At 39.1% G+C, this 27,863-nt stretch overlaps 1 long non-coding RNA gene across 1 annotated transcript; it reads left to right on the plus strand.

Moving 5' to 3' along the window:
- The first annotated feature begins 19,308 nt into the window (after positions 1-19,308).
- On the plus strand, positions 19,309-26,972 carry LOC130261397 (uncharacterized). Its single transcript, XR_008841977.1, has 4 exons — positions 19,309-19,522; positions 23,236-23,314; positions 24,154-24,244; positions 26,098-26,972. It is a non-coding gene; the product is annotated as an uncharacterized LOC130261397 (long non-coding RNA).
- Positions 26,973-27,863: the final 891 nt, after the last annotated feature.

The raw sequence follows: 27,863 nt of genomic DNA on the forward strand, positions 1-27,863 counted from the left end.
GAGCTGCCTCCTCTCCCTGCTCCTCTCATTATTTATGACATGGATTTTGAAATTGAAAGATGGACTGAGGGTACAGGCTGGAGAATGGGATGAGATGAAGGAGCTGCAACCTGGCTGTCTCACAGCACTTGTATTCTCCACAGGCATCTGGGAACATCATTCTCTGACATAAAAACAAACCACAAAAAAAGCCCCAAACCAAAACAGCTGCATTGGTAGATGGGGAAACAAATCCCATTTGGAAAATATACAAGATCTAATGTTTTATACAAACCTGATTATACTGGCTGACATTATTGATGTTGACAGCAATTGTAAAGTGAATTTGGAGAGATTAAATGTATAGGGGCATTGTCTGTAATTTTTAATAATCCTCTTCTCTTAGATCCTGAAGAAAAGGAACATTATTGTTGTGGATGTATTAATGGAATCTGCCTGTCAAAATAATGAAATTGAAAAAGCTTTTATTGGGTATGTATATCATAGAAATGTTAGCATTATATATGTCCCTTGTGCCAAATGTATTACCACAGCAATAAGTGGAGAAACATCAGCAGGAATACAGTATATAATGATGCTTAAAAATCCCTCACATATTGACATTCCTATAAATCTAACCAGGTCTAGGAGCCACATTCCCCCAAATAATTTGCAACACTTTCTATTAGCATTTAACATTTATTGTTTCCTTCATTGCAAGTATGATTCCAATAGGAAACTACTAAGAGGTGTGGAATGCAAATCCAAAGCCTTTCATGTCAGGTGCAGCCTTACAGAACCCATTTCCTCTCCTTAGCAAACCTGATCATGTGGAATGTTATATATCCTACCCCTCTGCATCATGAGGCTGAGGTTTTCCATGAATGGTTGGCCAACCAGATACAAGACAAATTCAAGATAAAATCCAATTGAATGATTGCTAAATACTGTATTCAGAAAAGTATGTAACATGCATCATAATGCAGAAGTTTTGTGGGAGCTGTAATGGATTCTCTCTGTATACTGACTGCCACCATAAACTCTGTGGTAGTCAATAAGGCCATGTTATTGAAAAAAACAGTAAAATAAATACAGTCTTGGTAAAATACAGGCAGTAATTATTTGTTTGCTTCAGCTGAAGTAAATTATCTCTGCATGTAAAATTCATGTTTTGGGAAAGTTGTTGAGAAAATTAGTGAGAGAAGAGGGACTAAAATGGCAGCAGATGTAATCAAAACACCTGGACTTCTCTAGTGAAGCAAAGACAACAAGGAGGGAGAAATGAGGACTACAAGGCATTTTAAATATGTCACCATCAAATTGTTCTCCTTTGTACAGGACAGGAAATGTAACATTTCATTTTTATGAAGGGAAAATGAAATCTAATTCTAATGTTGGTAAGGGATTTCCTTAGGATACAGGGGAATCATCACTGGATAATTTAAAACACATGTAGTAAGAATGGTAAAAATATCCCTGATAATCAAGAGGAGAATGGACCAGATAAAGGTACCCACACTGTCACCCACCTGTGATCTGCAAGGCCACTGGAAGTGGCTTAAAGGAAATGTGGAATCCCAGAGTGAAGAGGACTTTTTCATGCCCTTTAATGCAAAGATTTTTTTTTTTCACAGATAGTAGACTTCATACTGGTATAACTATAACATTATATACTGGAACACAGTTTCACATATGCATTTAAAACACTGTACTATAACACAGGTTTAAATGAATATTAGGAATCAGAAATGTTTGTTAGGACAGGAAACTGACAATGGGGATTAAAGTTTTTAACTTTTGGAATGGATTTTTGAGGCAATGACTCAACTTTTTTGTGTGGTTTTAGTATGCACACACATAAACTGGATCATATATCTGCAGGAAATTTGCATTCCTGAAGATGAAGGATTTTGTGTCAGTGTTAAACAGTGTGTGATGTACAACACCACCACCCCATCTCCAGAATTTATGTTCTAGTTAGGGAGTCTATGATCAGGAAATTCTAAACAATGTAGGAAGAAATTAATGTGTCAGCCCTTAATACCAGGTTGGAGAGTCAAAGTCAGTCTTGGTAAGGCAGGAGACATTTTTTTCTCATCCAACACTTCTGAGAAAATGAAATCAGAAGTTGGTGCTGCAGCTGTAAATTGACAAGTTAAAAATGCTGTGGAGCTGCAGCAGCAAGAGTGGGGAGGGAACATCTCCGTTGTGCTTGGAAGGAGAACCTGTGTGAAGCACTTGGCAGGGTCTGCAGGTGGGGTTCTTCAGAGAAGTTTTGTTTTCCCTCCCTTCCAAGAATGATTGATTCCTGCCTCTTAAATATAGCCCAGCTGTTTTCCCCTCCCTTGCAGTGACAGCGTGGCAGGGATGGGGCTCTGCAGGCCCTGGGCTGGACTGTCCTGGTGGCTCCTCCTGCTCCATGGCTGATCCCCATGAGCTGGGAAGGGCCCTGCTCTGGGAATGTGCTTGGCTCTGCTTTCCAGGCAGGAGAGCATGCACAGGGAAGTCCCAAAGCCCTCCATTCAATTAGTGAACATCCCTGCCCCTAGCAACAGGGATGAACTGCAGCTGGTACCAAAGAGGGAAACTCAGATGTCACTTTGCCCTCGCTCACACGGGTAGTGATTTGTTCTTGTGTATGTGAATATTTCAGAAATGCCTAAAACACTTGAAAGAGTTCCTCTGCCTCAGCCTCACTCCAGCTGCTGGCAACCATTAGGCTGCTTGTCTCCTCTTTGTTGAACTGGCATTGCTGGGAGCAACACCACTGGCAGGCAGTGACTGACAGGGATGCTGCAGGAGAGGCACTAATTGGGGGAAGCAGGAGCAGCCCAGGGCAGCTCAGGGGAGGGAAGGGACTTGCAAAATGGCCTGGGCTGCTGCTGGTAGGGAAAGGGCAAGGCAGGAGGGCTGAACAAGAGAGAAAGGACAGGCCTGTGTGAGTGTGTGACCCTGAGCAGCAGCACAAGGTCGTGTTATCAAGTCAGCTTCTTGCCATGGAAGGAAATGATGCGACTATTCCTTTTGGATTAAAAAATGAGAATTACTGTGGTGCCTACAAGCATGAGAAACTTATTTGCATGCCCTGCCATCTGGAACATTAGCTCCCTTTCCATCCTGGGTGCTGTCACATTTTTCATACCATGGCTCAGCTCTTGCTAGAAAACCTTCTGATGGACCACTTCTTTCTTTCTTTATCCCATCATGGACTACATTGTGCCTTCCTCTTGGGAAGACATTATCCAGATCTCTCTGACAATTACAGCAGCTGCTAAAAAGCAGCCCAGAAGGTTCCTCTTCAAATCCAGTTGTGTCAGTTAAAAAAATAGACTCTTCATTGCCAGGACAAATACAAAAGCACAGAAACAAATAAAATAATACTGTCACAAGAACAAGGCTTTAAGAACTTCTATAACAACTCATTGTAAACACAAACCTCAGTTCTGGGCATTGAACTCCTGTTTTTCTCTCTGAGTTCATTATGGAAGCAGGGGCAGGAAGGTTGCCCTTGCTGTGGGAAGAGAGAGATGCCTGACACAGGAGAAACACTGTCATAACCTGATTTTCCTTACATGTGGACAAATTTCTCTTCCACAATATCACCATAATTTCTTTATTCACTTCAGATGGTAAATGTTTTTCAGCAGATATTGCATCTTTGTATTTGCTAACAAGGTAGCAGGACAGATGGCACACCTAAAGTGCACCACGAGACATATGTTTTTGTGTAAGCACTTGAGGGTTTTCAGTATGCAGGAATGTGTATTTATTCTTGTTAGTAGAACCTATATATCTATATTGGTCAGCTGATGATCTGGCACGGCATCCATGTCAATTCAGGAGACAAAATTCCTAAATTCCAAATGTCTACCTGATTTTTAAAGGCTTAAATTAAAGTTAGCTCTGCTACTCAGATACAGGAGGTTGATGAGGTGCTTGAGATCTTGTGTTAAAACTCAGATCAATGGGATATGACTTGAAGAATGGAAAATTCCTTTCAATAATTGGTGTATAGACAAGAGTGGAAGATATTTAGTCTTGCCAGTCAAGTTTCAAATATGCCATAGCAGCTGAAAAACATGCAGGGCAGAAATTCTGTAAAATGCACTTGTGGCTATGGAACGGATTGCAAGAAAAAGGGAAAAAAAAAAAAAAAGACAAAACAAACCCACAAGATGCTTTTGGCTGGGGAAAAGATCAAAGGTATGGCAGTGCAACTGCTTTTGGAAATGTCTGGAGGAGCAGGATTTCATGCAGACACCTGCTGGTGCCGTCTGCTGCTCCCTGTGTTTGTGTGGTCTGTGCCAAGCAGACTTTTGGGGAGCTTCTGCAAAAATGTGCAAGTTGCTGATAGAACATTACAGAAAGTCAGAAAGTGGTAAGTTTTGTTAATAAATTCACAGCAACCTTTTTTTTTTTTTTTTTTTTTTTTTTTTATGGATCACGTTTCCCTGTGTCCTCACAGCACATGGGAGGCTGAGCACTGGCAGAACCTTGGAGCTTTCCTGCAGGACAGGGAAGGACTGACTACAGGGGTTGCTGCACAGTTTATTAAAACTAAACCAATGCCTTTCAAAATGGCCTCCATGATCTCCAAGCTCTTGATGTCACTGGATTTCTCAAAACACGAATCTGGACTGGTTTTAGGTACCTGTCTTCCAAGCAGAAAACAGAAGCATCTGTGTAAAATTTTACTTCCTTCTGATACCATGTGAAATATTTGACCTAGAGGACTTGCAGTCAAAGTGGCAAAATTAATTTGTCTTCTATTTTCCATATGCTTGCTTCCTGCTACTGAAATAGTTTTAAACTAAAAAATGGTCAATAAGAAATAGACTTTTAATTATTCTTCATCAGTGTCCTGATTGTGATTATTACACAATATTTTAAAGAAAATGTGGGATCTGGCAGCTATAAATTTTTCCAGCTTCTGGATGAAATAGAGACACTCTGAAACAGGGATGCTATGCATGAATACAAAAACTCTCTTAAATTATAAAACAAAAGCTGGCCACACAACCAAGCCTCCTTTTCATCTTCTTGTCAGTCCAGCTCAAGATGCAAATACCCTGAGTGAGTAATACATCCTCAGAGTGACAGCACTGGGCCATCACTCACTTGGAAAAGCCACATAACTGCAGCTCTGACAGGCTGCAAGAGGAGATGGAAGCTCTGCAGTTCTGCTGAGGGCAAAGCAGTGAAAAGTCATCTGAAGTGCAGAGGGATGGACATGCTAAGCAGTGTGAGGGGTTCCAAGCCCTCATGAAGAGTGCTGGGAGAAGGTGTGGGAGATGTCCAAGTCCCCCAAAAGGACAGAGGAGCTCATGGTCTCTTTGGCCTAAGCACAGGAGGACTCTGCTACTCAAAGGCAGCACAGAGGAGAAAAAGGAGCTTAATTAAATGAGTGGTCCCCAGTGCAATGTATCAGGGTTCAGGAGGAGATACAAAATTCTACTTTAAAAAATACTATTTGTTGTAAAAACACACTGGAAGATCTAATGAACCTATCCATAGCTATGGGCTGCCACTAGGAGCTATCTGATCACAGAACATCACACTGAGCACTGGGTCTGGTGCTCAAGGAACCTCTTGTAGTAGAGATGGTGAATTTTTTAAGCTGGTCTTTATTAGAAAGATGTGACACAGCATCTCCCTCTAACAGAAATACCCTTGTTTGCCATGTGGTTTATACCAGGCCTTTTGAAACATCCAGGAAGATTCATTCTTTAGTGACTGACACTCACAAAAGTTGTCAGGGCCTTCCAAACAGAAAAGAACTGAGGTTGTTCTGCAGGTTCAGGCTCTGCTTGTCCACAACCATTAGCAAACACCTATCCAGCCCAGATGAAACAGCTGATGCAGATATCATCAAAAGTTGAAAGGCATTTGCAGCTACACAGATTTCTGGTACACAGCTATTTTGCTATTTTTTTCCCGCTGAAGGGAGTGTTACAGCTCTTCCAGCAATTTAGAAGAATTATCTAAACAGCCACCTACAAACCTATGGTATCTTCCAATCCTTTTGCACAGGATCAGCTTAGCTCCTCTGTCTCTCACACTTTGGGGTTTATAACCCCTCCTTCCTGCTCCTGTGCCCCTTTGCCAGCCTGGTGCTCCATTTGTCTCGCCCACCCTGAGCTCCTTTCCAGAGCAGGCTGAGCAGAGCAGCTGAGTCTCCACAAGTCAGATTGATGCACATGATTACATGGACTGTTAACTTGGCTTTAAGAAAATTATTTACCTGCCAGCACTCAGAGACACCTTCACAAAGCACTTGCTGATGACAGTGGTGTTCACCTTGGGAAGGACACGGAGTGAGGAACAGGGTGTGACATCCTGAATGGACGGCCGGGGATTTGCCGCAGCGTCTGACTCATGTCGTGTCTGAGAAATACAACTGCTCCAAGAGACCTGAAGATTTACTGAGGAAATAATGCCTGGGTCTGTAGTACTGAAGACATTACATATCTCCATTTTATAGTGCTTCTCTCAATTCTATGTCCAAAATACATTTTAAAGAGGTAGCAAAATATACACTCTGCAGTACAAACCACTCATGACTCTGTTTTCAATACTTTGTTGAAAAAGGAAAATTTTGGCAATAATGGGAAACTTTATGTTATTATTTTATTCTGATCTGTCTGTGCACAAGTGGACAAAAACTCTCAGAAAACTCAGCAAAGAGCATAGCTGAACACAGAAATTTTGCATTTTCACTAGAGGCAGTGCTCAGAGGTGTCCAAAATGGTTGAATTTTTCTCAACCAAGACAGAATTCACTGCCTGGCAGTGGTGGTGTCCCCTGACTGAGACCACTTATTTGATTCCTTCCCTCCTGATAATTCTTTTGGGAATTTTGTGGGCTTTATAACTATTGTTTATCCCAAATATTACATATTCCATCAGGAAGTAAAAATGAGCTTTAAATAATGAACTTCAGCTTCTCATGTTTGACCATATGGACCTGAAACTATGAAGACCAGAATTTTCTGATAAAAATTGATGAATTCCCATTCACTTGATTCATATTAATTTGATTTACTTGACCCTAAAAATCCACAGAAACAAAATGATGAGTCTCAGTTTTTGTGAGAGTTGGTAGCCCTGGCTGCTCTTCTGAAGTGGAAGTGTAATTACTCACATGGCACTTCTTTTGCATAATAAATACATAAAGACATGTAAATTAATAGATGCTCTGTAAGACAATGAAGGGAAGTGCAGCAGTGACCACCTCACAAACTTTGTTCTAATAAGTAACTTAAAAGAAGATCAAAGAAATCACACACTAAAATGGGAACTTCTGCAGAGAACAGTTTCTACAAAGCTGGAGTCTAACAGAAAGGTGGAAATTGATGCTTTTCAAATGCACTCCATTTTTATCACTGTTTTGTTTTGATCTTTTAAGGTACAGCTCTATTTATGGAAACTTACTGATATTCTAAAAATGGGATATGTTCCTGTGCTACCTCAGATAAAATGTGCCATGTTGGAAGATGAATGTCTAGGATCTCTCTAAGAGAAAACAAACAAACAATTGTTTTGCCTTTTGAGAACAACATTTCTTTGTCACAAAGAGATTGAACTCTGTGGATCTTTTTAATCCCCATGAAGAATTTTGTGAATATTTGCAAGATGTCAAAAATAATTAGACAAAAGCAGTTTTCCCATCTCTGGTATAAATAGTACATACATTGTAGAGATCAAAGGACTTCACTTTCTCTCTTGTAAATCTAAAAATGAAGGTTTCTTTGAAGAAAAAGTAGGAAACAATGGTAAAGAAAAAAAGAATGCATCACATTCTTCTATTAGAGTAACTGCTGCTATTAAAATTTTGTCAGAAATAGGTCTGGATTAAAGGCAAATGATCTCCAAGAGAAAGAAGAGCTGAGCTCCTGCAGTGCTACTGTGTGCACTCAGCTGCTGATTCTTAGCAAATATTTAGAATCACTCAAGATTTGCCCACTGATTCATTTGTTCAGGGTGAATGTCATACAATTTTCTTTTGAAATTATGCTTGCTAATATGAAGTATTTCAAAAGAAACAAATTATAAAAAAAATTTGATATGGTAACAAAGAGTATCTACCCTAAATGAAACAGAAGAAGGGGAAACTCTCAGCTGTGCCTGTCAGCTGTCTCTGTACCCCTGACAGCCCTTGGTGCTGTCCTGCACATCCCCTCTGCTGGCACAGGCACAGCAGCACAGACACAACCTCACTTCACACCAGCAGCATCACTCACTCAGGGTTGTTCAGTTAAAAAGACAAAGAAAATCCAAGGGGAGGCAAAGGATCTGAAATTCCTTTTACACTTTCACTTTTTCTGCTTTCTGTCCTTATCTCTTCCCTGGTTTATCAGTTTGTATTCAGATTTGCCACTTAAATTTACCAAAATGTGGTTTCTCCTCCCTAGGGCATGGCTGCTGCAAAACCTGACAGAGCACTTGGAGTCTTGTTCTCATAGATCAAGAAGCTGTGTGTGACCACATGAAGATTATGGAATACACATTTTGCTAAGGAAAAACCCCTAACCAAACAAACTCAAACAATAACAACAAAGCATACCAAAGAAAATCAAGATGAGGTGAAAAATCATAATAGATTCTGTTAGGGCTAATTGCATGTGACACATTTAGTGCACATACCAAGGGAGAAGAAAACCTACATTCATTTCTGCCTCTGATCCATGTTCATATTTGTGGGAATCAAGTGGAAGTAGTCCTCTGCTTAAAGTTAAGCCAGGTACAAACCTAAATGTTTGCAGGAGTTAGTCTTGGACTTGACAGAATAAGCAGCTCTTCCTACAGTCCATTCAAGTTCTCAGCCAGGCAACTCTTAGGTAACAATATTCATTATCAAAAATATCTCATGGTAAAATATTGAACTGACACTGACACTTCCATGCTCATGGTCACATCGAGCATTTTCTGTCTCCCATGCATAGAAAACCTAACCCTGCTTTTAATGGAACATTATCTCTCATGTTCTGAGTGCTTTGGCTATGTAAAGTGCAATTTAATTGCTGAGTATTGCTACAAAATATAGAAGCTTCCAGTGCCTACAGCACAAAATGCTAATTCAGACACCACCCATTTAAAAACGTTAATCATACACACATCTCTCAACTCATCTTCAGTACATGGGTGGAGATATGTCAAATCTGTCAAGGTAGTAATTTATTACTACATCTGCTCTACTTATTTGGTATTAACTCACCCATCACAGCCACCTTATCAAGACAGAACAGAATCAAAATATCCACTGCTTCCCTTTTTATTATCAATAGCAAGCGAAGGACCCTTTACAAGCTGTGGATATTTGAGTAGCCTAGGTCTAATGTTTCTGGTCTAAAATACAACAAAAGATAACAGAAGTGAGGGGCAGAGAGCAGCACCAAATAAAAATTGCACAGATCTCTAAAGCATCAATGAAAGACAAGTCAGAAACTCCATTTTACAGGAGAGGTGATGGTGGTGGAGCTACCTGACAAACCACCAGGAACTCAAGGCTCTAACTCAACTTCTCCTCTCAAATGTTCACTTCCCCAAAACCTTCAAAATCCAGTAAATCTGATTGTTGTGCTTCCCTGCACAATGGGGACAGGCTGCATTTTAACTCTAGCAAGAAAATACCCAATTCACCAGGAAGGGTATAATCAGTATGTCCTACCAGTGAGTCAAAGAAATGTCAATTTAATGACATAACAATTTCTTTAGAACACAACAGGATTAAACAAAAGAGCCACACTTGGTAACTACACACAACAACTTAGCAACATTTACAAACAGTTATGGAAAATTCTCCCCAGGTGCACGTGTGCTCATTTCCAGTCTGTTTATCCACACCAGGTTATGTCTCCTGCTGCTCTGCTGAATGTGGGTTTGGCTCAGGCATGGCTGAGGAGAAGGGCAATAACAGCAACAATCACTAATCTCCCTACTGCCTTTAGCTCTGGTATCTTAATTTATCTCGACTTGGTGACTTCTTAGTCATGTGGACACTGATTTCCTATCCTGGCACAATATTAAACCTGTAATAGTTTGTGTTTCCTAATCTCCATTTTCCTCTTGTTTTACCTCCTTCTCCACCATTTCCTACTTCCATTTCAGTGAAATTCCTTTTCCATTTATGAATGACATTTAAATTTGGGTTGAGGATGTGACTCTGCCCCTTTGCTGACTCCTGCAGCATCAATACAAACAAGGCTAAAGTACAGGTCAGCAAGTAGATGGTTCTGCCCAGGAGAAAAGGAGGATGCATTGAATGATTGTGTCATAATTTGTTCCACTTTTCTTTCTCCTGGGGAAAAAGTAAACTCCTGTTTCCTCAGCAAGTAGAGGCTGCCAGGGTGTTCTACCCTTTGGTTATAAAGCAGGATCAGAGCAGGTTTATTTTAGAGGCAGTCTGGCACTAATGCTGAGAAAAACTTCTGGAATATCTTTCCTCTGTAATTATCTTTTAAACAATCATTATTTTGTTTCATTTGAAACTTCACATTATTTTTACAGATTATATGAAAATTGTTGATTCCATTTGTTGATTCCATTGTTGACTTATGCATTTTCTCAGTGGAAAGTAGGCAAACATGGAAAGTAATTGGGGGCTTTCCTAGGCTTTATTTTGCTAATTTCAACATCTGACAAAAAATGTTTCTGCAATATATGTTTTTGTTAGGAGCAACGTTTTTTCCCCTGAAATAAATGGACCAACTATAATTATACATTTTATATTAATGAGACACTTTTCTAGCTGTTCATCCTGCTGGCACTGTTTTGCATATCAGGCAGAGACAGCCCTGCACCTGTCTACAGAGGAACATCAAGGCCCATTATTCTTTTTGCTTTCTCCCAGTACCCCAGGTCTGTAATGATGAATCAATTAATAAAGCAATCCAGCTGAAAACTATGAACATTTGCCTGTTAGAGTTTCTGAGCAGTTGGGCATCACTGTACAGCAACACCTGGCAGGACACTTGTCATGGTTTAACCTGCAGACATCTGAGCACCACCCAGCTCCCTCCCTGCCTCATGAGATGGGGAGAGAAACAGGAAAAAAAAGTAAAATTCATGGGTTGAGATAGAGACAGTTTAATAGGATGGAAAAGAAAGGGATAATAATAATAATAACAACAACAACAACAACTCAAACATCAGGGTGTTATCAGCACTGTTCTCAGTCCAAATCCAAATCCCAGTTAGTGGGTGGAAAAGTGACTCCATCCCAGCTGAAACCAGGACAACATTTTAACAAAGTAAGTTGCTATTTTTAAATTATTGCAGTAATTTATTTTTTAGTTAAAAACATGAGGAACTGAGTTGATGAGCAGGTGCTTTATTAAGCACTTACCAACCACCTGTAGCCTGGACAGGTATCAAAAAAAATTCACTAGAGACTTAGCAACTGCTTTTTGAAGTCACTTTAAATTAATAACAGCTTGATTTCTTTTTTTTCCCTTTCCTTTGCTTCACTGATTTTAATCACTTGTCACCAAGTTGTATATATGTCACTGTTTTTTTTTCTGTGCAGCTGAACTCCCCATTTCAAGCAAACTGTTTGCAGGTACTTGTTGGAGGATTTGGGGCAGCAGCTTAACCTGATCTGCTCTGAGTGGTGGTGATGCAGAGTTCCCTGCCCCAGGAGCAAGATAAGAAACAACAACTGCTTGGCAGAGATGCAGCTGCACCACGAGGAAAATTGCTTGTTATTCATATGGATATGTCTCAAGTGACTTCCCTGTCTGAATGAGTTTGCTGTTGCTGGTATTTTGTTTTTTTTTTCCAGGAGATCTGGAGTTTGTCTGCAGTGCTGAGTTAACTGGGCTGGTAACAGCTGCAGCTGCTGGTTTGGTTCCCAGCCTGCCTGAGCCCGAGTGCTTTGGACTCATTGATTGACCTAAGGTGGGTTTATGAACCAGAGCCTCATTAAGCACAACTTCCCAGCCTCTCACACCAGCACAGAGCAGAGCAGACCTGGCCTGGCTTCTTCCAGTGCAGCTGAGCCCCTTCCCAGGACCTTTGCACAAAGTCAGAGGCAGAAGGAACAGCCTCACCTGTCCTAACACACGTGAATCAAAGTAGAATCTCCAAGCTTTATACTCCAGGTCACATAATATTTTATCATACATTACACAGAGGGCACCATTTTAAAAACTCAAGGGTAATACTTTTAAACAGTGGCTACAAAATTCTAATCTATTTCCACAGCAACACAGAACACTGAGGGAATTTATTTGCAGTAATTAAAAAAGATATAGTCCAGAAAGTGCTTTTCAAGAGCTACACCAACTTTCCAAGTACAGTATTTCTTGAGAAGGATGACATGATAAATAAGATGATAAATAGCATTACTAGAACGAACATGGGACAACACAAACATGCTTTGGAAGTGGATATTGGATTCTTGGCCTCTGGCAGCAGAAGAATGATACCTGTGGAGCAAAGGGCATAAATCTTTCAGGTAGCAACTGCCAGAGGCTCTTTGTCCTCTGTGCTGACCATCTGCCTGAGGGAGTGCAATCCCCTTTCTCAGCGTAAGTTTTCAAGATATTTTTCCTGTACCATCCATTAATTGTAATATTTTCTTTCTTTTGCCTTTTGAACTGGTTGTTTTGTATCAACTCCCCCCTACCATTAGTAACTCACTTTTTAAAAATTATTATCATTATTAATTTAACCAGTCTGGTAATTCAGCTAGAAACAGCATCCTTTAGTACTCTTTTTCACTGGTGTCCTGTTTCTGGAGCTTGTCCTGCTCTGTAGGGTTATGACAATCCTGAATCCTATACTTTTCACTGACACTACAGGGGATTTCCAGCCAAGACTTGTAAATCCTGACTGTGTGAGGGACGATGGTGCTTTGTTAAAGCAGCAGTTTTTATACCATTATGTTTCCATAGTGACATTACTGGCATTCTCTATTAAACCTTTTAAAGGTGTCCTTTGGCTACTTGGGTAAGCAAAGAGAGAACTGAAGTGTGTCATGGTCACAATCTGTTCAGACTGGGGATATTCAGCTCTGCTGAATACATCAATGATATCATTGGAGAGCTTTAATCAGAACTCCTGAAGAGGTGGGGATGTAAATGTGATGCAACGTCAAACTAATCACAGAGTCAGATATGAACTCACACCAGGGTGTCTGGTCCTCCAGGGCACACTGTCCTTCCAGCATGATTTCATCTCCTAGAAAGGATCTCTGGTGTGAAAACAAGTTCCCTGGATCCCTTCCAGTCCTCCCCTGCATGTCACACTTGCTGTAGAACAACTGTAATTTAGCCAATTTATAGACTTCAAATGTCTTCAGAAACTATCTTGATTTTTGGCAATGAAGGAAAAACCCTGAAATTACTTAACCATCTAGTGATTGCAGCCTTTGGAGCTGGCTTCAGTTCTCTTTATTCAGTTGATCTCTTAGCTGAGACAAAGTACAGTTGTCTGTGCTTTGTTGGAATTGCAGCACAGAACTTGTGTGTGTGCAGTGTGTGATTAACTGGGGACAGCTCCTGAGTTAACCTGTCACCCTGGCACGTTTAAACTGCACATCAGGGCAGAGTGGGAGGGTACAGAACTCATCAGCTTGATGGAATAAACTTTGTACTGCAATTAATACAGATCATTTAATTGTTAGGGCTTATCACTAAAATTTCTAAAGATAGGGACAGTAATGGCACAAATAATTAAACTGTGCTATCTGCAATATCTTCTATCAGCAAGTATCACTTACTGTAGGATTAATTATTTAAATAAACCTCACATGAACCTTAGTGAAAGCAGGAAAATGTGTTCAAGACCTGCAACTCCATTTCCATTTCCATCACAGAGCATGGGAAATATTCTAAATAACCAAGTGCCTTCACAGGCATAATCAAATTCCTACCACATAAGCAATGTCCACTGAATACTTCTAATGTTAGGTAAACTCTCACTAGTTAATAATTCATTTGAATTACTATTAAAAACAATAACCAGCTTCCTAATTTGACCATTTTACAGTAACATTTAGGGATATCTCTATTTGCTGTCCTCCCATGAATAGTTACCATATGTTGGAGTTAATAGAAACATTGCATCATGTTTTATGATTGCATCAAGTCATCTGCAATTAAGCTTAGATTGTCTAATAAAGTTCTGTGACATTTTAGCCTACATTTTATTTCCCAGTAAAAGACTCCTCTGAATGTTATTGCCATAGGAATCCTGGTAATGAGGAAAGAGAAACCATTTCATTTGAGGCTGGACAGATGAATATGTCAGCAGAAAACACAGCAGGTGATAGATGGATATACAGTGAGGGAGGCAGCTGAGGTGAGGAACTCTGAATGAAGCTCAGCCAAAACTGCACAATGCAAGAAGCTCCAGAATTGTTTAACAATGAAGGAGAGGATTCCATAGAGTTGGCACTTTTAGCTTTGTGCTGCTTCTAGACTCTGTAGAAGTGTTACACATATGAGAAAAACAATGAAAGACAAAAAAAAGAAAAAAAAAAGAAAAAAAAAAATTTCAGAAGAAAGACCCAAATCCTCCTGGCAATTCAATAACTCTCCTTTCCACATCGTTAGGTGCAGGAAATGGCTGACTATGGCACTTAGAGCCTGAGCTGAATTCCCACAGATTTGGAAGTTTCTTTTTGCCCATATCTAATTTTTTGGGAAGTCCCACCACATCCTACCAGATCCAACCCACCTTGAACTGAAGGTCCACTGAAGACAATAATTTTTTTGGCTCCTGTCCAACTCAGTAAAAAGTGTGTATATTGTGTTTCCTTTCCCCAAACAGAACACTTCGTGGGAAGGGATAAATTCAGTGTTCCAGTCAATCCTTGGCCTTGTTAAAAGCATTGCAAAAATTGCTAATTAATGCTTGTGCAAACAAAATTGTATTTCTGGATATGGATATCTAACATGGCAAGGCTCCAAATTTCCCTGAGGATATTTAGACTGCAAGCACAGAGTGCTCTAACAGACCATTCCTCAGCACTCTTCACTTTCCAATTAAAAAATTCTCCCTCTTTGCTGTAAAATTTACATTACTCTACATTTTCCTGAATGTCATGCATTATTTATTTAATTTAAAACCCTTGTCTTCAAAAAGAAAGGGATAAGAGATGAGGCAACTGGAGTTCTGGAAAGGTTGATAGACAAGGATGGATTGCAGCCAAAACCTAATTGAAGAAAAAGTGTCAATTCTCCATTTAAATCTGAAAGCAACTTTGCAGCTGAGGATTCATCTTCAAACACAAGTCTGGTTCTTTAATGAAAAAGAGAGCAAAACACACTTTAAAGAACTGTCCTGAGAGACTTTCAAACACTTTGAATTTGTCACACCAGCCTAGGTTAACAAATGTTATGGATCAACCTTCTGTTATAAGAGAGAACACGTGCAAAATCCTCCATGATTTGGGGTTTTTGAAAATCTCTGAGACTGTTTATGAAGTAATTTCATACATAATAAAAGTTCTTCCTGGCCCCCAACCAGTGGCATTTATATTTTTACCCTAGACACCAATGTCTAGCTTGGAGGGAAGGAAAGAAAGGACAGCTCATTCTAAACATTGTAGGATCAGTTTTACTGTGGCACATTCATTTAGATCTCAATTAAAAAGAAAAGGAATCATGTTGGAATTCAGCATGCAAAAAATAAAAATGAAAGGAAAAAGCAGATATGTCACTTTTCCAAATACAAAAAAACACTACTCCATGGAGAAGAGTAAGAGAACTCCAAAATTATCAGAATAAGAGTAGGGAGAGGAAACAAATCAACAGCACAAAGAATTTGATCCTTAGTGTTTTGTGAGAAAGTTTTTCTACCACATAATTTCTGATCATTTGTTCCTTGAGATACTTTCCACGTGACTTAATCTTCAAAAAGATGGAAAAATGTTGCTGTAATTAATCTTCCCCAATCCTCTCTCTGTGCTTTTTCATAATATGACACAAAGAAAAGTTCACTGGACACTGCTCATGGATGCCTGCATGTGCCTTCAAAAAGGAAATCACACCCAAAAATTTGGAGCAAAGCAACATTCCCCAGTAGTCTTTAAATGGGAATTGAATGTAATTTCAAAATAGCTATTACTTGAATGAAATGATGTGTTATTATGTACTCTTATAGGTAATTTAGTCTATTTAATAAAGCATAATAGCTGTTTGAATCAGATAAGCATTTTAATAATATTTGTTAACAAAAATATTTACAAGGTGTAGCCATTTAGAGGGAAGATATATTAGTCCTAAAATTAATAGACTGTCCCTTCCCTTTGCTTTATTTAATACAAGATGACAAAGAGAGTCTTCCTTTAGTTCTTAATCTGAAATAATCTGTTATTCAACTTGGAATAATGTATCCAAATGATTTTTACACAACAAAGAGCTGCATAAGCCCAGCACTAATATTTAAAAGTGATGGATATAAACAACCTGTCCATATTTCATCCTCTTGCAATATTTATTCAGCAGAAAAGAGATGCGGGGTGGGAAATGAACTTTACAAAGTAATTACTTTGCATCTTGACAAAATCTATTCACAGGCCTTCAGGTAAATATCAGCTTGATGGGTGCACTGGGGTTTGCCACAGTTCCATGTCCTGCTTAATGGAAATGGGATGTAACTTAAACCCAACAACTGGAGGAACAGAAAATATTTAGAAAAAAAAGACTAATAATAGATATGAAATGTAGGAATTAAAAGGCAGGTGATGGTAGGACTGGATTCTACACCCCAGCAGCTACCAAAGCCAACATATGCCTGTATTTAGCCCCATTTTTTCAAAAGGACTGTTCATGAGCTTTTATATAACAAATACTTTGTATATTCAAATATCTTGAAAGATAGCTTGGAGAAATCCTCTAGAATTAAAGATGCAATATTTTTATAAAAAATAAGGAAATGATATCATTATTAAAATAAACCTCTTCACAACAAAAAACCTTGCAGTTGATATTCAGAGTATGATCAGGTCTCTACTTTTCTTGGGAGTGACTTGTGGGAGTTCAGACCTTGCTGTGAAGTCCCACCCTCAGTGTCATCACCACTAAAGATTTTTTTAATGCCTCTATTAGGAAAAACATTCTCTTGGAGATGAAGAGGCACCAAATCCACCTCCCAAACCTGCCAGGACACAGCGCTGGACACTCAGTTTCCATTTCAATCCACACTGTGGCTCTGCTGGATGTCACCAAACACTCCCACAGGCCATGGGAAAGTGGCTGCATTCTGCATTTCTTGATATAAAAGTCTGGAAAGCACATTTCGATCACCCAGACTGAAAGTCATCCTGTAAATGTGATTATAAATGGATGCTGCTGAATTTGAATAAAATTTACAGCGAACAACAACAGACTTTACATCTCTTTCACACATGCAAAGAAAACTGAGCATAAAGGAACATTCTAAGGGGAATAATCATTGTCAAACAGCACCATATGAAAGAGAAAGCTCCATATTACAGTAAGCAACTCTGGAGAAGATGGTAAGAAATGTTTTATATTCATATTTTTCTTATTATACTTCAAGCACACAGAAAAAGTAGATTTTTTTATCAGCTGTACATTTAGTATGGAAGTTGTTTTACTACTCTACTGATTTTATCTTCTCATTCCTTCACAGATAAGCAGCAATAAAGAAAAAATGGTCAACAAAACATTACTTCTTAATTTTTTGCATATTGCTCCTACTCTAGGTTTCATTCTCAGTGTTCCTAAATAAAAATCTTATTTAATGATCTCTGTTATTGGTTGTTATGTGAGGAAACAGAGCTGAGAATTTGAGAATGAAGAGTCTTCCAGATGGAGCTTACACATTAACATTTAATATTTATGACATGGAAAGGCCACCATGCAAAACTTTACACCAGCTGAAGGAAAAGTAAATTTAGAAATTAGGACTGGCTGATGCTCAGTTCCTGCTGTGGATGTTACAGCCTGGGAAGTGATAAGTAAAATTTGGGTTTCAAGGGAAGAGATTCCCACATGGGGTAAAAATTTCAGTGAAAATACTTTTGAAAAAATCTGTGCTGTGCTGGGGTGAGGATGTTTTAGGGAGTTCCAACATTATCACACAAGTGTGAGTGTAGAAAAACCACCCATGTCCAAGGAGACTGAACCTAAACAGGCTGGGTTTCCCTTTGTCTCTTCCTTCCCTCCACTATCTCTTGATATTTGCTTTTCTTGGGCAACCAGGTGAATTTTGTAACCTTTACTTTGAGCTGGTTCGGAAAAAAAGAATGACAGTTTACAAACTTAGACTCTGGTCTAAATCTCCAGCTTCTATTTTCTTTCTCAGTTTTTCCATCCAGTTTATTTGTTTTTCTATGTTAGATTTAGTTCCAGTTTTGCTCAAGTAAAAAAAGAGAAAGAAGAGAGAGAAGAGAAGAGAAGAGAAGAGAAGAGAAGAGAAGAGAAGAGAAGAGAAGAGAAGAGAAGAGAAGAGAAGAGAAGAGAAGAGAAGAGAAGAGAAGAGAGAAGAGAAGAGAAGAGAAGAGAAGAGAAGAGAAGAGAAGAGAAGAGAAGAGAAGAGAAGAGAAGAGAAGAGAAGAGAAGAGAAGAGAAGAGAAGAGAAGAGAAGAGAAGAGAAGAGAAGAGAAGAGAAGAGAAGAGAAGAGAAGAGAGAAAAGATTCCCCTCTAACACAGCCCTTGGGACAGGCTTGTCCACTGTTTGAAACACCAACTCGCAGATGAGCCTAAAAAGAATTTAGTGTTGGTGTATCTGGCATGAGGCTGTTGCTGATCTATTGCTCTGTTTTGCTCTTACAGCTTGAGAATTCTTCCCTGTCTGCCAAAATCAGTATCAGTCAGACTTTGTCAACTTCTCTGCATCAAACCCACAGATTCAGCTCTGCACAGGGAACTCCCCAGGAACAGAGAGGGGCAGAGCCTGCAGAGCCCCAGATGGGCAGGGCAGAAAGGTGTGAGAGGCAATGTCACAGCATGGAAACAGTTGCTGGTGCTGGTGAGAACATTCTGTTCCTGGGGTGCTGCTCCCCAACAAGCAGGAAATGTGTGTTATATGTGCAGAGGAACACACAGATAAAGAGCACAAAGATATGGGAATCATCCAGGCACACACAAGATTTGGGAACAAGAGGGGGATCCTCTTCCAGTGCCTGGAAGTTATCAGGAGTGTAAGAGTGAATAGTGGGAGGTAAGGAGGGGGAGAGGGAGGCAGGAAGGAAGGACTGCACTGCAAAATCCCATAATAGGCTCAATATTAATTTATAACTCCCTAGCCATGCAAATATTGTTAGATAAACACTGCAAGGCAGTGAACAGCAAGTCATTCTCAACTGTCAGTTTTATTATGGCTCAGATCAAACCAGGCCAATTTGATAATCTGCCTTTCTCTTCTTGCTGGATCAGAAATGTGCATTTTCCCACGCAATGCTCTCTCAAACCTGATATTAAAAAGGAAGGACAGAGATGTTTTGCCTTTCAGCTAATTTCAAAACTTCTCAAACAAGAAGGTAGAGTTTTCCCTACAGACTAACTTTTCAGATCAACACTTTGAAGGATAAAGAGGTTTTCTCTCTGCTGGGGACAGAAGAGCCTTGCAGGTAGGAGCTGCCATGTGTCTCTGATCAATCAGAGCCCCAAACCAGAGCCACCTTAACCTCCCTCTGGTCACCTCTCTGTCTCTGCTTTGTTTCAGTACCATCAAAATGAGAGTATGGCCATGAGGACGTGCAATCCTCTGATTGAGGTCATTATGGTTATTACCATTTTCATGATCGACACCAAAGGCCATGAATTTCTGATCAACCTGGTTAAAAGAAACTGTCAGGGAGCAAATTTTGTATCATGAAGCTATTGTAGTAAATGGAGATATCCTGTTAATTCCATCATTTCTGCTATTTAGACACCCCTAGAAAACAGCTTGTCATTGTAATGGGCTACCTTGAGTACTCAATAGAGGAGTTTTCAGTAATCAATCACATCTTGTTCTATTTGATACTCTTGTCATAGTTTGTACCTGAAATAATGAACTGAGCAAATCTATTCAGAATTGGCTTCAATATTATACAGCAATTTAATCAATAACTTGATTGCAGTCCTCTTTTCCACAGCAATGTTGCATTGACATTTTCAGGTTATAAGAAGTGCCTATAGCACTGAGTACACAAAAAACCACGACTTTTGGCAATGACAATACTTCAGTGGCTGGAGTGTTAGAGCCCAGGATCAGCTCAGGTCCAGGATCAATACAGCAGCAAGCACCAGCCAGTTAATATTGAGAACAAACTGCTACAACATCCAAATATAAAGGGGCCCCTTTTGAAGGTAATTCCTGCTTTTCAAAATATAAAAATAATAGCAAAGTACAGAAGATAATAGTGAAATATTAAGCTGCTCCTCTGTGCAGCTCAGTCTAAGCCTGTCTGAAGGCTCACAGGTCACCTGCTCCCATTTTCCTGCCTTCACTCACATTTCTCATCATTCCAAAATCCTCTTGATACAGTTCTTGTCCACTTTCCAGTGTCCTGCCCCATGCTGAGCTCTGGAGGCAGTACTGAAAATCTGGACCCAAGCAGTCTTGAACAAATATTCATGAGTAGAAATAAAACTTTTTTTTTTCCCCCCAGTATTCCATCTTAACAAAAATACAAGTTTTATTTAGGCTCAATTCAAGCAGAATTTATTTTTCCCTCAGTTTGGCAGCTGAACAAAAAAAAAAAAAATCAATTATTCAGAGAGCCCTAAGAGCCTTACTGAAGCCACCAGGGACCCGTGCTCCACTAACGATTTTTTGTGAGTTATTTTGGTTTAATAGCAAAAAGGCTGAGTCTGAGTTGAGCCAAGAGCCTTTTGTAATGTTTGTGTGTCAGCATTACACGGCCTTTATTTTCTCTTCTCTAAAGTCGGATTGTTTGAAGCCTAATACTGTGATCATTTATTTACACATAGCCCAGGAGGAAGCAGTTGGGCTTGGTTAATATTCAGCACAGATTTCTGCAGTGATTGTCCCTGGCTTGCAGCTCCCACATCAGACACATGTTCTAAGCTTATTGTGCACAAAAGGATGTTGTTTCCATCATGACATTATAATTTTGTAATGGACTAATTTTCATTTTAATCTACTCATGGATGATCTGTTGGTGGGGAATACAACTGTCAGGCCCTTCTGGGCTTTTCCAGAGCTATCACAAGAGCATTCTACAAGTACCAGAGCACTGTTTTCATGCAAGCCATGGGAGCAGAAGTTTGAATATTGGAGGAAGAATAATGCACATGGACCTTCCAATGGGGAAAAAAAAAAAAGGCTTTCTAAGAAACAGAATTACTTATAGATAAGAGGCTGTAATAAAACATTCATTAAAGAGATATGACCAATATTTTAGCCAGTATATGCTGAAACCTATGTAAGGTTAACAAATAGGTTTTTGTTATTTTCTCTTCAACCTTTCCAAACACAACTTCAGCAGGTTCTCTTACAAAACACTGCCTTTTGAATTTCTTCCTCCATGGGTGTACAGGCATGTTTGGAAAGGCCAGTGCATTTTGAGAGAGATCCCAGTCAAAAATTACAGAATTTCTTCCTCTGCAGCAGGGACTCTACAAAAGAAGCTGAGATAATTAAATTTATTAAGATTTTAAAGTAAATTTAAACCAGTTTTATGCACTGATATGTTCCTTTACATTACACATGTAAACCCCAGAAGACAAGGATTTGACCAGAAAGTTAAGCATCTGTACCTGATAAAATGGTTTTAAGTGCTTGTGCTGAAGGTTAGTGCCTCAATGCAGATTTTATTGTGCACCATTTGTATGAGGTGCTACCTTAGCTCAGATCTTTTATCCAGTGTGTTTGAGGTATTTCCAAATTCAAAACCTGTCCTATTTGATGCTTGCTAAATGCAAATGACAGGCAAGCTGGTAAAACAGAGCCTTGAGGCACGTGTCAGGGTGCTGAGGGCTGTGCATGTCTCCTTTGTTAGAAAGAAGGGAGCAATTATGTAAGAGATTTATTCAATTTAGATACTACAGCTAATACAGCATTAACTGATCTTTTATCAGCTATTCCAAGAGTGCATCTCACTGGTGGAAACAATGCAAATTTTAATCCCAAATCTGGAGTACTGAGCAAATCCTCTGAAGAAGATTGTAAACTCCCTTTTCTCCTGGTGCAGCTCAGCAGCCTCCTGCAAACCAGGACTCAGAGGATTTGTCTGAATTACCTCCTACCATTGAGGCCATAGAGAGAATGGAATATTTTACATTTAAAAAAAAACCCAACACCAAACAACTTTGTTGTCTGCAGGAAGAGAGTGGAATTAATTAACTATTACAGTGAAACAGAACTCTGCAGAATTTTGTTGCTTTCGTTCTTGTGTCTATAAGCACACTGGTGATGGCATGGCCCACATAAGCTGTGAATGTTTAATTTACATCATTATGTTATTTCTGGGGAAATGATAACCTGCACAAAGCATGAGATTTATGGTTTGACTTAGGGATTGACTCCTTGCTAGACATTACCAAATGATGTGTTTCCTAGAGCAGCAATTCTGGATAAATCCAATATACACAGTGCTACTGTGGAGGATTGAGATCACAAACCAGAAATCAAACATTGGAACCATATCCTAAAATCTTTTGTAAAATGCAAGGTTCTGAGGTGGAGATTTGGGTTGCTGTGGATGGCCCTCTCTTGAGTAATCTTTTGCTGGTCCTGCTGCAAACTCATTACTCAGTTTGTTTAACCTTTTAAATTCCATTTTAATTTAGTTAAAAATGCTGTTTTCCCCACTTTAAGGGCTGAGCCATGTCACCCCTTCTCTCCCTCTTGTGCTCATCCCAAACTATTATTTTGACATATATCTGTTGAGGATCTGGTTCATTATCTCCTGAAGAACATCTTTTTCTCAAATGTCAAAACAAAAGTATGCTCAGCTGTTCTGCAGAAATTTGCAAACTAATGGACCTTTCACTCTAGAAATAAAGGACTTTAATTGAGTATTTTAATGTGTTTGGGAGGATGTGGAAGATGGATGAATGAAAGTGATATGTCTTTTACCAACAAAGACTAATGTTGCAGGAATGTAGGGGGAAGTGCATAATTAGTTTCCATTTTCATCAGAGCAGATACTCAGCTTCCAGAAGGTCTGAACTAAAACAATTTAGATATGTAACCTTTTCAAAAGAAATTTTTAATGTTCATCTACTGCAAAAATATAGTGACAGTTGGTTTCCACAACTAATGCTGAAAGTACAACAAGTTAGATATTTTTTGCCAAACTTTTATCTAAAATATCTCTATTTTCTTCTACAGGAAAATTATTTTAAGTTATATTTAAGTGCATTCTTATGCTAATGGATTTCAGGAACAGCATCTCTAATTTCCTGCTCTGGTAAGTCTTTGCCATGGGATCTCTTGCCCATGAAATGAATCCTGTAACTACCAGTGGGTTTGATGTATCATTGCAACAACCACTAATGTGGAAAATTCAAACAGAAGAAAGACACTTGACAAGCACTCAAGTGATATTCTAGAAGAGCTTGCAGGAAAACTGCTTAGGTTTTGAAAAAAAAATTCAAAAACCAAATTCTGCTCCTACTTTCATAGAAATCTTACAGCAAATTTCTAAGGCAAACATCACTCTCACTGTATACAAAAATTTAAACAGCAAGGATTCTACCTCAGTGCAGAACAGGGGTGTGAGAAAAGAGTTTTCCCCTAGTTGGAGTGCAGGCTGCATTTGGGATCCCACAACAAATATCAAATGACCAAATTCAATTGGGGGAACAGAGAGCAGATAACTCATTAAATTTTCCTCAGTCCTTTCCACTGTTCTATAAACTGTGCCTAAACTCTATGAAGTTGAAACAGTTTCTGAGTATTAAAACCTTAATCTGTGTTTTTCCCTTATTTTTTGCCTACCTTTGTACTTCAGTCTGAAATGACTTTGAGGACAGGTGTGCTGATGTACAGCCAAAAGAAGGCTTTTTAATGTTACTTCTCATCTAAGAGTCTCAAAGTATTTTCTTTAAAATTGAAATGTGATTTCTGCTACATATTTCTTAAAAATATCCCCAATTATTTGAACCCACCAGCACTCCAGTGACTTATCTTAACTAGTGGTAAGAAACTGAAAGAGGCAGAAATGGGAAACTTGTGTCCTGTAGTGTAAAATTCTAACCATTAACCCCTATGCCAAGCTATTTGTTTTTTTTTTTTTTTATTTTGTAGGTATAATATTCCTGAAAATTCTGCAGCAATTCTGAATCCATCCAGCTATGGGATGGGAGAAAGGAAGGGGATTTGTGACTGCTGCTGTTAAGTAAGACAGCAAACAGAGAAACTCAGGCTTTTCCCCAAAACCTTGGAGCCACATCCCATGCCATAAATGTTTCTGTGAGTGACTGAGAGCAGGGCAGCAATAACCAGGCAGGCCACAGCCCAGTGCTGCAAAATCCAGGGAAATGTAATGAGAGACCCTTCTCAGCAGTGCACCATCTGCTCACTCCCTGCAAGGATATCAAATTGTTCTGTTATTTACATTAAAAAAAAAACCAACAAAAAAAAAACAAACTCAGTGAAGATCCAAATGATGGTGATTTGAGTTTGTTAGGAGCTGATGTGTCATCAGGGGGATTTTGAACATCACTACAATGCAGATGCTCAAAATGTACTTTAGAGAAAGACAGCCCTATATGGGTCAGGGCTGCACTGCATGGAGTGGAAAGAGTCATTAATAGATTTGGCTGGTTTTTCACTGCAGAGTGCTGGTTAAATAAACCTGGTCATGCTCCATTCCCTTTAGGCTTGGCAGGATTTCTTTCCCAACCACATAAATGCTTTCAGCTGATCTACCACAGGCCCACACTGTCAAGTGGCCAGAAGTGTAACATGGGCATACTGGGACTCCTGGGTACTTGACTGTTTTATCTCATTTTACTGTCTGTAAGAACCTGAGTCCTGGAAGTTCCCTGAATACTAATGGAAAGAGCTACATCCCTTGGCTTAGGAAAATTTCATTTTTCCTGCATCCCAAAGCAAAGTTTAATTTCTCATGTTACTGTCATTTTGATAAAGTAAAATTTTGGTGTTTAAATCACGTCTCAGGAAAGTGGTGGCAAATTGAAAGAGAATACAATTTGTTTGTTAGCACCTCATGTTTTGAAATAATTTATCATACAAACATTTCCTGGAAAACAAAAGCCACTTATATGCAGGCAACTTATAAAATGTTACTTGTTTATCTAATAAACTACCCTGGGGCCAACAACTACATTAGCATTGCACAAACTTTCTAACTTATTCATCATCACTATTTATTATTAAAACTTTATCTGTTTCAAGTTAGTGAATAGCTGCCTTGGGATACACTGCTCAGAGCAGAGGCAAGCGAATAAAGTTTACACAATTTGCATAATATTGTACAACGGATATTAGCTTAGAACAATATGAATCCCCTGGATCATTTGCACAGCCCCTTTGGTGTTTAATGTTGGTAAATATTTAAATAACAGCAAGCCTATATAATTATGAAGATTCCTCTTCCTAATCCGCACAGATTGTACAAAATGTCATAAATCATGTCTGCTGCACAGCCATAGCCAGACTGAGAATAAAGAGATGATTTAGAGATGCCTAATGCCTTTTCTGGGAATTCTGTGGCCCATCATGCAGGAAAAGTTGCCTGCCAGGCAGGAGGAGCACGAGCAGCATTGCCCAGTGTGGACACTGGGTGTGATGAAGGATGCTTTGAAAGCTGACATAGATTTCATTGCTCTGCTGTGTTTTTGTTTTGTTTGTACATCAGGTGCCTGAAAGGTTTGCACTCTCTCTGTGTTATTTTGTGCTGATGTTCAAAGTGCTGGATAAAATGGAGTAGGATGAATTTTTTTGCACAGGACAGGTAACACTCCTGAAGGAGATGTCACTTTACTGTGTAGATTAAATTGTTTAATGCTGGTAAACTGCTCCCAGCTTGTGGATGCACATTTAAGGGCCTGATTCCCAAAAGTGCAGAACACCTTGAGATTTCTGTGGAACAGCAGAACTCCTTAGGATCTTAAGATCCTTTCTGAGACTCTGATTATGAAACTCATGGCCTTTATAAATCACTTGTTTGCACATTCAATTTTTTTTTTTAACATTTGTTTTCTGGTTTTGTATTTTTTTTTTCAGTCAAAGATAAGTTCCAACCACTACTGAGCAAAGGCAACTTCTACTAATGTCAAAGCTGGAACATGTTCTTCATTATGTAAAATTCTTAATATCTGCAAGGATCAAGTTCAGTTTGAAAGTCTAAAAGTGTAGCCTGGTGGGTGATGTCCTGGATGAAGATACATGAGACCTGAGATCTATTTCTGATTCTGACACCAATCCACCACCCATCAATCAAATGTTCTTTACATTCCCTGTCTGCAGAATGACATTTAAAATCGTGCTTTAAACTCTTCAGTGCAGTAAGGTCAGGGATCTTTTGGGTTTACAGATAGTTGAATGTCCCCCTATTATTGTAACAAACAAAATTACAATCAAGCCAAGATAAAAACAAATCAATTGTAAATTTATCAGTGCTTCTAAATTTATCTAGACTCACTAGTAGCTAATTTTTAATCCATCTCAGAAAGTAGCCCAATACCTCCCTTACATTTTCATGACTGGTACAAGATACAGAGAACTGTTTTTAAACCACAACTCTTTTCTGTGTGGCCCATCCCAGGCTTTTAGCAGTTCAGTAGAGAAGCACAGTTAATCCACTCTTTCCATCATGGTGTTCAGGAAAGTGAAAATTAAATAAAGGGACCAAGAGGTATTTTGAGGACTCTAACATATTTTTTCACTCTTTCCCCTTAGGACACACATTGGGATTTAAATAGATATGATTTTTGATGTTTTTTAAAGAGACTAAAATGGATATCTGTGGAGTTAATAAAATATCTCATCCCTGAAGAGTGATTACATTTCTTTCACTCATGAGAAAGTCCTTCATAATTCATTTATACCTGAGGGTCTGCTGAGTTTTGGGTCCTTCACACTTTTGAAAGACACGTAATACCCTTCATGGATGACGTCTCTTATGTGTATTGAAATTGTCAAATTAAAGCATAGAGATTTTGAAGGCATATTCTACATGTAGAATATAAATGCAAGTACAGAATGTTTCCCTCTCCTTTTTAAAGGGCCTGCAAGACCTTAGGAGAACTTGACAACATGAAATATTATAGCTGAATCCAATGTAGGATGTGCTGCATGCAAGACAAAGAATAAGAAATTGAGTTTTGCATTCATCTATGTCAGCAGAATGCACTGGTGTAGCTTTATTTGCAATGCTTTAGATGTATTTCTTTTATACTTTCAAATGACTAACATACATCTGGATATCAAGGAAATATTTTGTACTCTTAAAACCTACAAATTCATGTGTAGAAGAGACTGAGTGGACACAGCAGGGTGAAAAACACTACATAGATTTGCAAATATAATGCTGTAAATATCACACAGGTGCCTCCAAAGAGATTGGAACACAGTTCACCAAGTTTCCTCTGTGTTCTACTTAACATTTACAGCTAATTTTTAATCAACTGTCACATGACACTATTTAGGTGCTTAAATTGATACACTGTCCTTCAAACCAATTCCTGGAAACCCTGGAGAAGAGGGATATAAGGAAAATTCAGATTTTAAAAGGATGCTATACAAATATATCACAGTCACTGACTGCTTTTCATGAGGTTCAAGATTATGTAGGACCAAAGTATTTAAAAGTCATTGTTCATTCTTCCAGTCATTCCAGCAGTACCAGAAAGGATCTGCACCGTCCTGTCCCCCAAGCCCTTGTCTAACCTGTGTCCCCAAGGGAGGCAAGGAGCTCACTGTGCTGTGCTGTCACCCCAAGGGCAGAGCTGGCAGCTCAGTGGGGCTCCAGGGGTGGGCAGAGCTCAGAG

This window comes from Oenanthe melanoleuca, chromosome 20, assembly GCF_029582105.1.
Source record: "Oenanthe melanoleuca isolate GR-GAL-2019-014 chromosome 20, OMel1.0, whole genome shotgun sequence".
Classification (NCBI taxonomy): Eukaryota; Metazoa; Chordata; class Aves; order Passeriformes; family Muscicapidae; genus Oenanthe; species Oenanthe melanoleuca.